The sequence below is a fragment of the Poecilia formosa genome, unplaced genomic scaffold, assembly GCF_000485575.1.
Source record: "Poecilia formosa unplaced genomic scaffold, Poecilia_formosa-5.1.2 Scaffold21, whole genome shotgun sequence".
NCBI classification, from domain to species: domain Eukaryota; kingdom Metazoa; phylum Chordata; class Actinopteri; order Cyprinodontiformes; family Poeciliidae; genus Poecilia; species Poecilia formosa.
In genome coordinates, this window is record NW_006799960.1 from 3,459,703 (window position 1) to 3,471,807 (window position 12,105).

Genomic DNA, 12,105 nt, shown 5'->3' on the forward strand with positions numbered 1-12,105 from the left:
CACACATGCGTGCACACACACCCACTCATTCCTTCTTGTTCCTCTTGTCTCAGTGTTCTTTGTCCTCTCTTGGACACTCTGAGGGACAGCTGGTGGGGCGGTGTGAGCCCCTGTACTTTCCATGTGTGCGTGCATGTGCATCCTAATGTGTGCCATTATGTATCTCAGGTGTGTCAGGGAGGGGGCATACAGCGGTCTGGCCAAGTGTTCGTGCATCAGTGTGGATCTTTGGATGCGAGCACCTGTGCCGCCAGCAGGAAGCTGTCACAATCACTGTTCTTCCTGACGTATGTTGGTGACTTCCTGGGGCCCCACTGTGAACCCCGTAATAACTTTTAACTTTTAACTTTTAAAACTTGACTCACTCCTGTTGACTTGACTGGTTGGTACATGACAAATGAACAGGAATATTTGTAGAGGGCGTTACTATTTTTACGTAACCTTTTTACACACACACACATACACACACACACACTGTTTTTTTTTTTAGAGAGAGAGTTTGCTTATGAAGAACACACACATTTTCCAGCCAGCCAGTTCAACATGTCTCTTCTGTTTTACACAATGGACACGATTGTAAGTTTTAATTTATTTGTAATAAACTATTTTCTTTTTACTGTTTTAGTATAAAAATTTTAATTTATAGGAACATATAGAAAAGGAATTTATAAAATTAAGTAATACGAAAGAAAAAAATAGAAAAATACAGATCAAGTATAATTTACAAAATTATAAAAAATGAACTTTTTCTTGAATTCAGCAGTTGTTCTTGGCATTACTAAATTGCAACTCATACTAGTAAGCATCCAAATGTTGGACATTTAGTGGTGTTTTGCACTACAAACCTTTATTGCATGAAATACACCTGTAATTTGTGACTTGTATCTATTGACCAATTGCTTCACATTCCTGATCCAAGATACGGCTCAATTTTCCTTTTATGGAACAGACCACATCAACATTTCTAGTGATTTCAGCAAAGTTTCTGTCTGCAGTCAGTCAGCTTTCACTTCCTTAAAGCAGCTAAGCCTTCAGAAACCATTTTCTTGCCCTCTGTTGAAATTATTACAGATAACGAAAAAGTAAAAGTTGACTAGTCTTTCAACGAATTTTGAGATCTTTGAGGAAGACTGATGTTCCCAAAGAGTTGCATATGGGTTCTTATGAATCCCACATTTGCAAGGCTGCATTTCCATGAAATAATACTACCAACCTGTGGTAGCTGCTGCTATTCGGTCATATTTCTTGTGACACAGGACTGTCAAATTTTTATTATTTTTAAAAAAAATATCTAATAATTTACGTTTTTACTTCAGATTTATTTTGTTTACTCATCACAACCTGTGGTAAAACAATGTATTAAAAGAAGCTTAAAAATGGACGACCTTCAATTTGAGTTCATTTGTTCAATGGAGAAAATAAAAGACTTTTAAACAAAGGTTGGTGCTTCAGTTAGTGTCTCTGCCACAAATTTATAGTTGAAGCATTTTGCATTGCTCATACTTTACATTGTCATATTGATCAGTGAGTCAGTTTTATTTATTTTTTTTAGTAATTCATAACTTCTTGTGTGCTGTGAGGTATTCATTATTGTAAACAAGAAGATGAGTACTGTAGAAGTGTTTATTTTCATAAGTCAGGAAAAGGCCACTTCATCTTACATACAGATAATTCTCAAGAAAATGTGTGTTGTAATTAAAACCAAAAGTAAATTCCATGCATTGTGCCAAAGCAAATGCAAAATGGCTTTTTGTGTGTTAGGGGAACATGTTTTAGAAGAAAGCTTTAAGTGTGAATGGTTTTAAACAGTGTTTTGTGTAGGGGTTTGTGCTTGTGTGGTCCTTCTCTCAACCCGTTTGCCTTATTTTGATGTTCGGCTCTTTGGAAGGTGATCAAAGCTGGGCTCTACGTGACTCTGTGCCCCCTCTACCAATGAGGGACATGGGAGGAATGCAGAGTTACATGGAAACGTGTGAGCTCATCTTTAATAGTAGTAAACGTCTCCAAGAGTCATTCAAACACACATTTCTTCTGGGGTATAAGCAGAAATGTGCAACTGTGAAAGATTCAGAGGGTATAATGTTATTGTCTCTCTCCTTCAACACTTATGGTTTTAGTAGTGTTTCAGCAGGCCTTACTCATCTGTTTTAGGCCTCATTGCCTTTTAAGTAAAATTTCTATGAAAGATTTTTGGCTTTATTCCTTGATAAACACATGTATATGTGCAGCTGTGCAATTTATTTGGGGCTTTTGCATGAAGTATGTTTGGTTTCGGTGAACTTTTCTATTTTTTGCACATTTTGCGTGCTCAGTTTTCTTCTCCTTTTGGAAAAGGCATGTTTGACTCTAGAAGCAGCACTGCTTTAAAAATAAACCTAAAACCTGCTCAGCTGTTGTAAAACCATGATCTATCTCCAGCTCGTGTATTTTTTATTTTTTTTAAGTACCTCAGTCAAAAATGCTCTGAGGACTCAAATGATTGGCTAAAAACAGCAGCGTGGGAGACAGCTATTCATTCTTTATTTGAGGTGCGTGGAGGCAGCCGCTTTCCAGGCGAAATGCAAATGTGCTTCCTGATGGTGTCATGAAAGCCTGGACTGTTTATAAAAAGGCCATCTATTTTCATAAACTTTCATTTTGGATGTAGAAAAGCTCTGCCAGGGAATGAGCTGGCTTGTTGCTATGTTCTTGTTCATTCACTTCAGCTTATCAGTGGATTTTACGAAGCGTTAATCAGTTTTTAATTTGAGGTTTATGGGGATTGAATTAGTTTTTAATGTGTTCCTTTAGGCTAAGGGGTCATATTCTTATTAGCATCATTGTGAGCGTAGTATGACCTTAATATTCATGAAAAATTAAATGATTACAACAGGGCCCATACAGTGTGTAGTTAGTACTGTGAAAATCTAGGTGGTATCTGAAAGTTTTTAGGAGTTCTGCAAGTTATTGATAGATTAGTTATGTGATTACTGGCACTCTTGAATCCAGTAGGTACATTGTTGTAGTTCTGCACCTTTCCAATAGTATCTTTACTCTTTTTTTTGTTTTAAATCATTTTTGCTCTTTGCCTAATTATTGGACATGAAGTACTTGCCACTGAAGTGAAATTTCACCCCATAAATCACACTTGAAAAAGATATTAAATAACTACTACTGAAATGACTTTTGTTCTTTGTAATTGTACTGAAAAATCAACGAACTCAATCATGAAAAAAGGCATATTATTGCTTTATTAAAATGCTGTTTTTCTGCAATAAGGGCAGTTATGTTTTAGAGCCAATCTTAAGTATCAAACAAAAATAAATTCCACTCAGCCTGTTTGTTGTGTTTTCCACTTAGATAAGTGTAAGCATGTTGATTTTAGGTCAATTAAATACATCATTTACTGTGTTTTTTTCATTTTTTTATTTATCCTCTACCAGTACAAAACATTTGCTGTTACACATAGTGGTTTATTTTTTTTTTTAATCAATGTTAACTTTATTTATTGACCAATGAACTACACGGTGAAGATAGTAAAAATAATCTCATTAGAGTAGTAAAATCACAAGAGTTAAAATATGTAAAAAAATTGATTAAAAAAAATTTGATTCAATATAAAACAAAGAATTTGTAAAAAATTAATACTTCAACTTGTATTTAAATGAAAAGTTAACGAGTAGTGGTGCATTTCTTTAAAAGTCTCCATACTATGAGCAGCTCTGATTTTTTCATAATCTATAATAAGCTGTCTAAATTTTCTATCTGCATGTGAATGCAGAATAATTAGCCAACGACCCAAGAATACACCGCAACGTCTTCCTTAATGCTGATAGACGTTAACCTTCATAAATTACTGTTTTTGTCACAGTCATTCTTAACTGTGGTGAATAACAGGCTCACCTCAGAGAGCTTTTAAATCCATGGGTATGGTGCCAGTTTGCTAGGTCTTCGCCTTTTTGAATTGTTCTCCAGCTGCGTTGTGTTCGCCTCCCTTTTTTATTTTTTTTTAAATTGATGTCTTAATTGTAATCATGGAAATAATGTTAAAACAGCTAGATTTTATTTATCTACATCATTTCTGTGTGTGTGAATGGATGAAAGACTGAATATAGCGTGAAACACTTCGAAGTCCTCTGGACTAGATAAAGCGCTGTACAAGTACAGACTATTTACCATTCATAATCAACCTCTTAGTTAAGTCAGCAGTGAATATTTTAATCTCTTCATGTTCTAACAGTGCAGTCAGAGCAGTACAAGAGCTTCAGGGTATTTTCATCCTGATTGTTTGTCTCCCGCTGCAATGAGCCTAAAAGACAGAAACTATAGAGCTGCTTTCACAGTAAACATCTGCAACTTTCTCCCTTGACAGACAGTAAGTCTCTCATGATGTCTCAATCCTGTTCTTGCTGACAAAATACATTTACGTCTTAATCTGTCTCTCAAGACTAGTCCACCTTACTTTGGTCGAGTTGTGTCAGCACTTCATTGATTATTCAGCTGTAAAGCTCGTGGTTCTATATGGTTGAAGTGGTGTTTCAGTGCGTATACCGTTTCACTGTTCGTGGGTGCATGTCTGCAATTTTTAGCTGGAAAAAGCTTCCAACAGGTACACTGAAGCCTGTTTAGGCAGCTTTTGTGAGCACTATACTTTGACCTGCAGGGATAGTGTCGAGAGCAAATGAGTGAGTTGCATAACACAGGTCATGTTTCTTTCAGTGTCACATTGTATAGGTGCCTCTCCCTCTCTCTTTTCTGCTCCCATAGTTTTACACAGTCGCATTCAGTTGCACAGACTGCAATAAAACCTAAAACAATCATCCTGATTCTTTTACACTGTTCAGAGATATAAAAAAGTCATTGGTTGTGGCTTCGGATCTTTACGAGTTAATGCTTTTTAAAATCAGTTGAGATTGTAAATCTCAATAGAATTCAGTCGTTTGCAGTAGCAACAATACAGTCTAGACTCCCTCTTTTACTTCTGTGCTTCACTTTCTCCTTGAAAAGCAGCTGTTAAGAAATGCATTGAAAAGGGTTGTATGCTTTTTTTTTCCTGGCTGTATCTGTGCAACTATTTCTAGATTACATAAGTTATATTGCAGCCTTGAGACGATTTTCTTCTATTGCGTACATTTTTCAGCTATTCTACTATGAAATGAATGAACTGTCTTTTCCATTCAAAAAAGTACAAATCAGATACATAAGATGTCTAGTTGGGGTTCAGAACGTCTGGAATATTCTTGCTCCAAGGCAATGACGGCAACGACTGCTTCATCACACATCCCCCGATGTTACAACAGCTTGATAAAATCAGTTACATGTAGGGCTGGATGATTTTAGAAAGACAAAACCCCCATAAAATAACATTGTCAGATACCGTGATTACAATTTAATTTAAAACCACACTTTCCGATCTCATCTTCCTTCTCTCATAATGATCACAGCTAGAGTTGCAAATTATATTGAACCGCTACAATACCAGTGTTTGATGAAATTTAATTTTAGTGACTAGAACGCTGAAATTTGTCACAGTTGAGGGCATTTTGTATTTGAAAAGGAAGTAATGCAAAATGCGGGGTTATCACAGTCAACATATGATAAACAATAATATTGCTCCTTAGCATCACTTTCACTATCACATTAACTCTTTGTTTCTAAGGGTTGTACTCATTGGTCAACTGTAGAATATCACATTCAACTAATAGTTGCTCTTTAAGCATTCTTCTGAATTGATGTTGATACAATACATTTTACGTGGCAGTTACAATTATGTTTGATTTTTGCATCTGTAAGGTGAAAAATATTGAAATGTCAGAAGTACAGATTGAAATATGTAGAACTAACTCTTTAGCAGGACAATAGGAATTAAATATTTTTTCTTCAGGTGGAGCTTCAGCCGTCATGGAACAGAATAGCCACAAGCTAGAAATGAGTCAGTCTGTCTTTTCTATTTAATACGTATTTTCAGTTACATTTTAGGTTTGACTTTCCTAATCATGTTTTTAAAAACCTTTCTATACTTTTAACACATACAGTGTGAACTCATTTGTGCAAACTTTTATTCTTTAGAGTTTAACAGTTTAAGGCAACAAACAGGAAAGCATAAAAGAGAAAATGTGCTGTAGGGGTTTGGTGATATTTTTTTCATCCTACTGAGAATGAATGGATTAAAATATTGTCTTTATTATATGATTTGTACTGAACTCAAAACAATTAGCACATTTTACAGCATGTTGACCTTTGATGTGTTTGCACACACAAAAAATTGTAGTTTTCAGTTTAAATGCATGGACATTTTGGCTTTTAGATATTCTGTTTGTTTTTTTTTGTCTGAAAAGCCTCAACATTTATTGTTCTGTGATGGAACGAATACATTTTAAAACGACAAGTTCTCATACCTTCATTTCTTGTCCATAACCTGTATCTCAGTATTATTCCAACTCTCTTCTGGCCCAAGTTTAAGCTGCTTCTTAAAAGCTTCTTGTCTGTAGTTGTCGCAACATCTCTCTAAAAATAACAAGCATCACAAATGTCCTTGGTGTCCATACAATACCTCCACTTCTAGGGTTAAAAGTTTAAATTGGTCTTCTCAAACATAACCTTACAAGAACACCTAGACAAGAACACAAACATGACAGTTTCACCCATGGTTCTGTTTTTTTTTTCGTTTTTCACAGTTTTGCCTGTCAGCGTCTCTGAATGCGTATGCGCAGGTGGGTTCATGCAGGTGTGTCCGTTCCTGTGTGAGACAGAGGAGGGACAACAGGCTGGAAAGCAATAATATGGCGGGCCAAAAGGGGCTGTGTTCAGATATACAGAGAGCAGGCTGTCAGGAGTATTGAGTTCATCACACAATGACAGGGAACCGAGTCTGAGCCCAGTAAGTGGAAGCTGTCTTTTCACAATATTTAGGCCAATGTTTTCCCTGAAGCAGACTGACAGGGTTAAACCAGGTGAAAGCTCTGCTCTGTATTGATTTGACCCCTCAACTCCAGCCAGGATGGATATTGATTTCTGACAAGATACAGGTTAACAGAGGATATCATCACACTGAGCCATAAAAAAGGGGGGGAAAAAATCACACAGTTATAACATATTGATGTAAAGGGATTTTTAGTTTTTACTGCTTTTTTTTGTCTTTCTCCAAGTAAAATTCTAAGATGGATAATATTTACAAAACATCTTTCACATAAACAGAAAATGGGGAGCCTTTTATTGGTGTGTTTTGCAAATGCTTTACACTTAATATCGTTGAGTTATTTCATAGTTTCTATGGCACTAGACCAATTAATCTCTATAAAACAGCCTGCCAGGCCAATGAAAACACAGTGCAAACCAGGTTATATTGCTGCTACTCTTGCTGTCACTCAGAATTACCCAAAAACTTCACTCAAACAAATCTGAAAATAGCGTGCTGTGTTGTGCCAGCGTGGTGCTGAAATCTGACCCTCATGGAGAATCTCTGTCTGCACTCTCAGTGTAATATTGTGCAGCAGTAAGCCAAAGTGGAACAGAGGAGACGGTTGTTAACATGACCCAGCAGGTTACTATAAAAGTGTATGAATATATTTAAAGTGTCTGCAAAATTTCTGAACATACATATGCTAAATGAATTAACCCGAATTCAACAAGAGATTAGTGGCAGGATTAAAGCAGGTAAGCAATCAGGCTCTCTTTCCAAAGGTCACGCAGGTTTCTGTTGTTAGTGTCACGAAGCTGGATTTTTACTACACACGACTTGAAAGTTCCAGTTTTTTGTTTGAAATTCCTCTGTTGTGAATTTGTTTTTTTTTTGTCTTTGCATGCATGACTCAACAAACTACAAGGCCATGGGCCTTCCAAGTTTTTATGTGAAGGCCCAAACTTGTTTGTAAAAGTTTGCTTCAACTTGTGGTGCGACCCGTTTGGGCTCAGACGTTCCATCTTACTTTCACTTACATGTTTTTGAAGTGCTTTTATTGAGCAGAGTGCCAGGGCAACCAGAGTTTTCTTTGACTGTATAATTGATAGAATTGCTCATTGCTGCCAATCCAGCCACCTGTTGATACACCCTTCTGGTCAGCTGGCTGAAAGGAGGCTCCAACACTTTCACCCTGCTTGCAAGAAAAACAATTATAGGCGTTTGATAGGTGCAAGCTCATGCAAGTCATAATTTTGTGGAAGTGCAAACCCTCACTGTTTTCATGTAATGTACTTTCGAAACTACACTTGGAGCGTCAACAGTACAGAGCCGTGCTCTACCCAAGCAGACTGACATATCAGCTAATATCAACTTGCTGTACCTTCAGTGTTACTCTAAGAACAGAATAGCAAAAACCTGAACTTTTCTGTGCAATACGCATGTTTTACTTGAAAACTACTATGAAATTGAACAGGTTTTATTCCATGTTTTTGTGTAAGAAAAAACATAAAATCATAAAAAAATAAGAATCAAATGTTATGGATTTAGTGGACTCGCAGTAATTGATAATGCTTACATTGGTAGTAAGCAACAATGTGTTAGCTAATCTTGTCACTGAACGGAACAACCAATCCAAATTTAGACTTTTTGGAAAAAAGAGGAGGATTGTTCAAAGAAGAAACAGCTGAAATCGTTTTGCTTTTGTATTGTGTTGCTTGAAATGGATATTTACTCTGTAGTTTAGAGTGGGAGTTGGCAGTTGAATTCTCAGTCACCATTAATGTAGGACATTGTGGATTGATGTGTGAGAGTAAATGCAAATCTGTAGTAAAAAAAAAAAAAAAAGGTGAATGAGTTTGAAGTGCACTGCTTTCATGATTTGAGTATTCAATGTTCAGCTGTACTATGTGAACGGAGATGAGTTTGCTTAGGTGCGCCAACTTTTTATCCTTTTCCTTTTATCTGTACACATGCATAACATTACACACTTTGCATGCAGGATGTAGAGTTAAACTCACACAATGGGTAATACATGCCATCACATCATTTTGCGTGCAGTTTCTGTGCATCTGCTTCTTAGGTTTTGGAGATTGAGTTCTCAGCACAATAGGAGGCAGGCAGGCCCCGCATCAGCAGGGGGAATATGACGGCGTGATTAATACGTGTCGAAGATTGTGTTCATTGAACTGTTTGAAAAAAATTGCCTGTGCAACAGTTGAAGAGGCATCAGTGTTGGACTTCATCTTGACACCTTTAGTCCAGAGGTACAGCATGTAATTAAAGTGTCATTTGTCTTCTGTCTGTCGTCAATCAGTCTTTGGATGGCTGTTTTCTTATGAAAAAGAGGGAAAATTCTGATTTTTCTGTTTTGAGAGGACATTATAAACATGTAACCAAATTTGCATGTAGTCCAGCGTTGAAGGGCTGCTCTCCTGTATGTTTTAGATGTTTCCCTGGTTTCTCATGTTTAATTTAAACTTTTCAATTCTTGGCTTCTGCAGAGCTTGATCACAGGCTGAAGAGGTAACTTATTTATTTGATGCAGGTACTTATATACAACGTAGAGTAAATAGTTCCTCGAGAACTGGAGATGAACTCTTCTGATTGAGTCAAATAGCCTCCCTCCACCTTTTTGCAACATAGTGAGGAATTTTGCAAATGTGCTCACTTATTTCCACAGAAACACCAAGATCTGCTGGGAAATTAAAGATGTTTAGTTAAAGTGAGCCACGCTCATGAAACATGCCCAAATGAACCTTAATAGCTATGTTTTTGGGGGATAAAAGGAGGACACAAGCCTCAAACCGGTGTCTCATGTGGGTAAACAAAGCCTGGTTGCCATGCTGATCGGGCGTCAGTGTATAAATAGCTTGGATGTTGTTCTGAATACTCCTCAGAGAGGGCAAGAGAGCAACAGAAAAATGGAATACCAGTGACAGAGATAGTGTAGGACACGGCAAACAGATTTTTACAAAGGTCAGGAGCTTCTAAAAAGATTGAAAAAACAAAGTGTGGGATAAGTTTTAGAAATTAATATGCAGATTTGTTTCCATTATTTTTCTTATTTAATGGTCTTGACAAACTTTTTCACCTTAGCTCATTTAGCTTTGTGATATTATGCAATTATAAAGTTTGAGGTTGTTTTGAGGAGAATTTTGTGTGCATTTGTTTGAAGGTTAAACTGATAATTGGATGCAAATAAAGGTATAAAAGGTACAAAACTCTGCAGCACAGTGAAACACTCTGTCTTGCTAAAACATTTAAACATCCTAAACTAAACATTTTTTTCTTTTTTGTTACATTTGAAACAGATTCTCGATCTGTCACATACAATCCCTGTGTGTTACACTGAAGTAACAACACAAAATGTGAAAACATTTTAATCATAAGGATACTTTCTTGTAACACATTAGTAGATTTTGCAAACATTTGGTAAACTGGGCCAATAAAGTTGAAAGATGTGCTGATGTTTGTTTTTGGGGTTTTTTCTGCAGGGAATGTTGGCTGTGGCTGCGGACAGACGAAACTGAAAGGACATCGAGACACCTGAGACGCTCCTCCTCCACTCCTGGAAAGACTCGGTCCTCGCGTCAGTCAACGTAAAGCTCTGGACGGTTGTCGGCTCCCAGCTGAGCAGGACGCTCCACCTTCTCCGCCCACGTAGCTCTGACTCCTCTGCTCAGGTAAGAGTCAAGTGAGGCGCTTCTTACAAGTAGATTTGTCAAATTATTAGCTGCTCTGTTTTTCTGTTGCGTGTTTTGTGAGTAACAGTTTTGTCATTTGTTGCTTGAGAGTGATCTCTGACATATGGCCCTCTTTAGGAAGACGTGCTGATGTTGGGAGGTTAGCCGGGTAATAAATCTGTCAGTTATGCAGAAGCTGTCAAGGGATTGATCTTAAGTGGGCAGGGGAGTGCAATACTTTTCTGCCAGGCCATTTTGTAGCTATGGTAACCAGAAGCCTTTGGCTTTGAATTTTCTTTTGATTGATTCGAATAAGAAGGAGTAAAAGCAGTAGTTTCAGTTTGTGGCCGACTAAGTGCCTTTAAGTGTTTTTTTGTAGTCATTGAAAGGCGACTATGGATTGTTTTAAATGAGTGTTATCCCTATTGGCAGGAAAATGAAGTTTATATTCCCTATGTTCATTACTATGAGAACTATATTTCTTGGCTTAATTTCTGTGCAGAATTGTTTTTAAGACTGAGAAACAGATGAGCTTGCCTTTTACCCTATTGTGGTTAAAAAGTGAAAGGTGAAACACTGTCTACATAAAGAAGTTGATCGGTGCTTAAATGTGGATGAAACACTGTTTATAAGTTGAAATGTTTAGGCTAAATTTAGACGGGACACATGGCTACAAAGGCAAATGTGCAACATTTTCTGTCTTGCCTTAATTTGGACAATCGCTGTCTGACTGGAAATATCTATAAAAAGATGTTTGAATGCTTATCTTTAACCAAATTCTCTGTTTGCTACTGTTTAATGGTTTATGTAACTCCCTTCTGTTTTCCTAATGTTTGTGTCATCTTTGCTGTACCTATTGCAAACTCTCTTCTCAGTTCTTTGCCCTTTTTTCACCTGTTGGATATTGAGGCGCACACTCTTTTATGCTAACAGATTCAATAAAAGGGGTTACTTAGCGTGGAAAGTCAGTAAAGCAATCTCTACTTTTTCTATCCTCTCATTGCCTTGCTGTTTTTATGGAGGAGATGAATAAGTTCAATGGTTAAGGTCCTAGAATTTATCCCCATTTCAGTCCCTTACAGTGGAGTAATTTAATTAATTAACTAATTAAATTAATTCTCTCAAAACTGGCACACACAATGCACAAGTACATGCAAGTGTTTGTCCTCGTCACATCCATGTTAAAAACATGAAAAGAAAACATGGTTATGCTTACCTTTTTGATAGTTGGAGTAAAAACTCTGTATGACTTATAAATTATAATGTTAATAAAGGAGCTTTCAGTTTCCCCTAAAGATTGATATGTGGATGCAACTGCCTAAATCCGTGCGCACACACACAGCGGTCACACACTGCGGTCTTCACAGGGAAATGTCTGTCTCTTCTACATTGACGCACCTAATATTTTTCACATGTCAGGACATATCCGTGTCCATTGTGTCCAAGAAGAACTCTGCTCAGTCTAAGTTTGACTTCCAAAAAAAGCAGGGTTAAAAGTATATGCTAAAAGGGAGCCCCACTTCTGAGAGCATTCATGCGCAA

General features: G+C 37.0%; 1 protein-coding gene across 3 annotated transcripts in view; it reads left to right on the forward strand.

The window, feature by feature from the left end:
- The window catches only part of atxn1a (ataxin 1a), a 92,727-nt gene that overhangs the window by 20,202 nt on the left and 60,420 nt on the right, over positions 1 to 12,105 (forward strand). For all 3 annotated transcript variants that reach the window (XM_007547768.2, XM_007547767.2, XM_016669320.1), the window contains exon 2: positions 10,375 to 10,563. The gene's annotated coding sequence lies outside the window, so the exon portion shown is untranslated. The remainder of the gene's footprint in view (positions 1 to 10,374; positions 10,564 to 12,105) is intronic.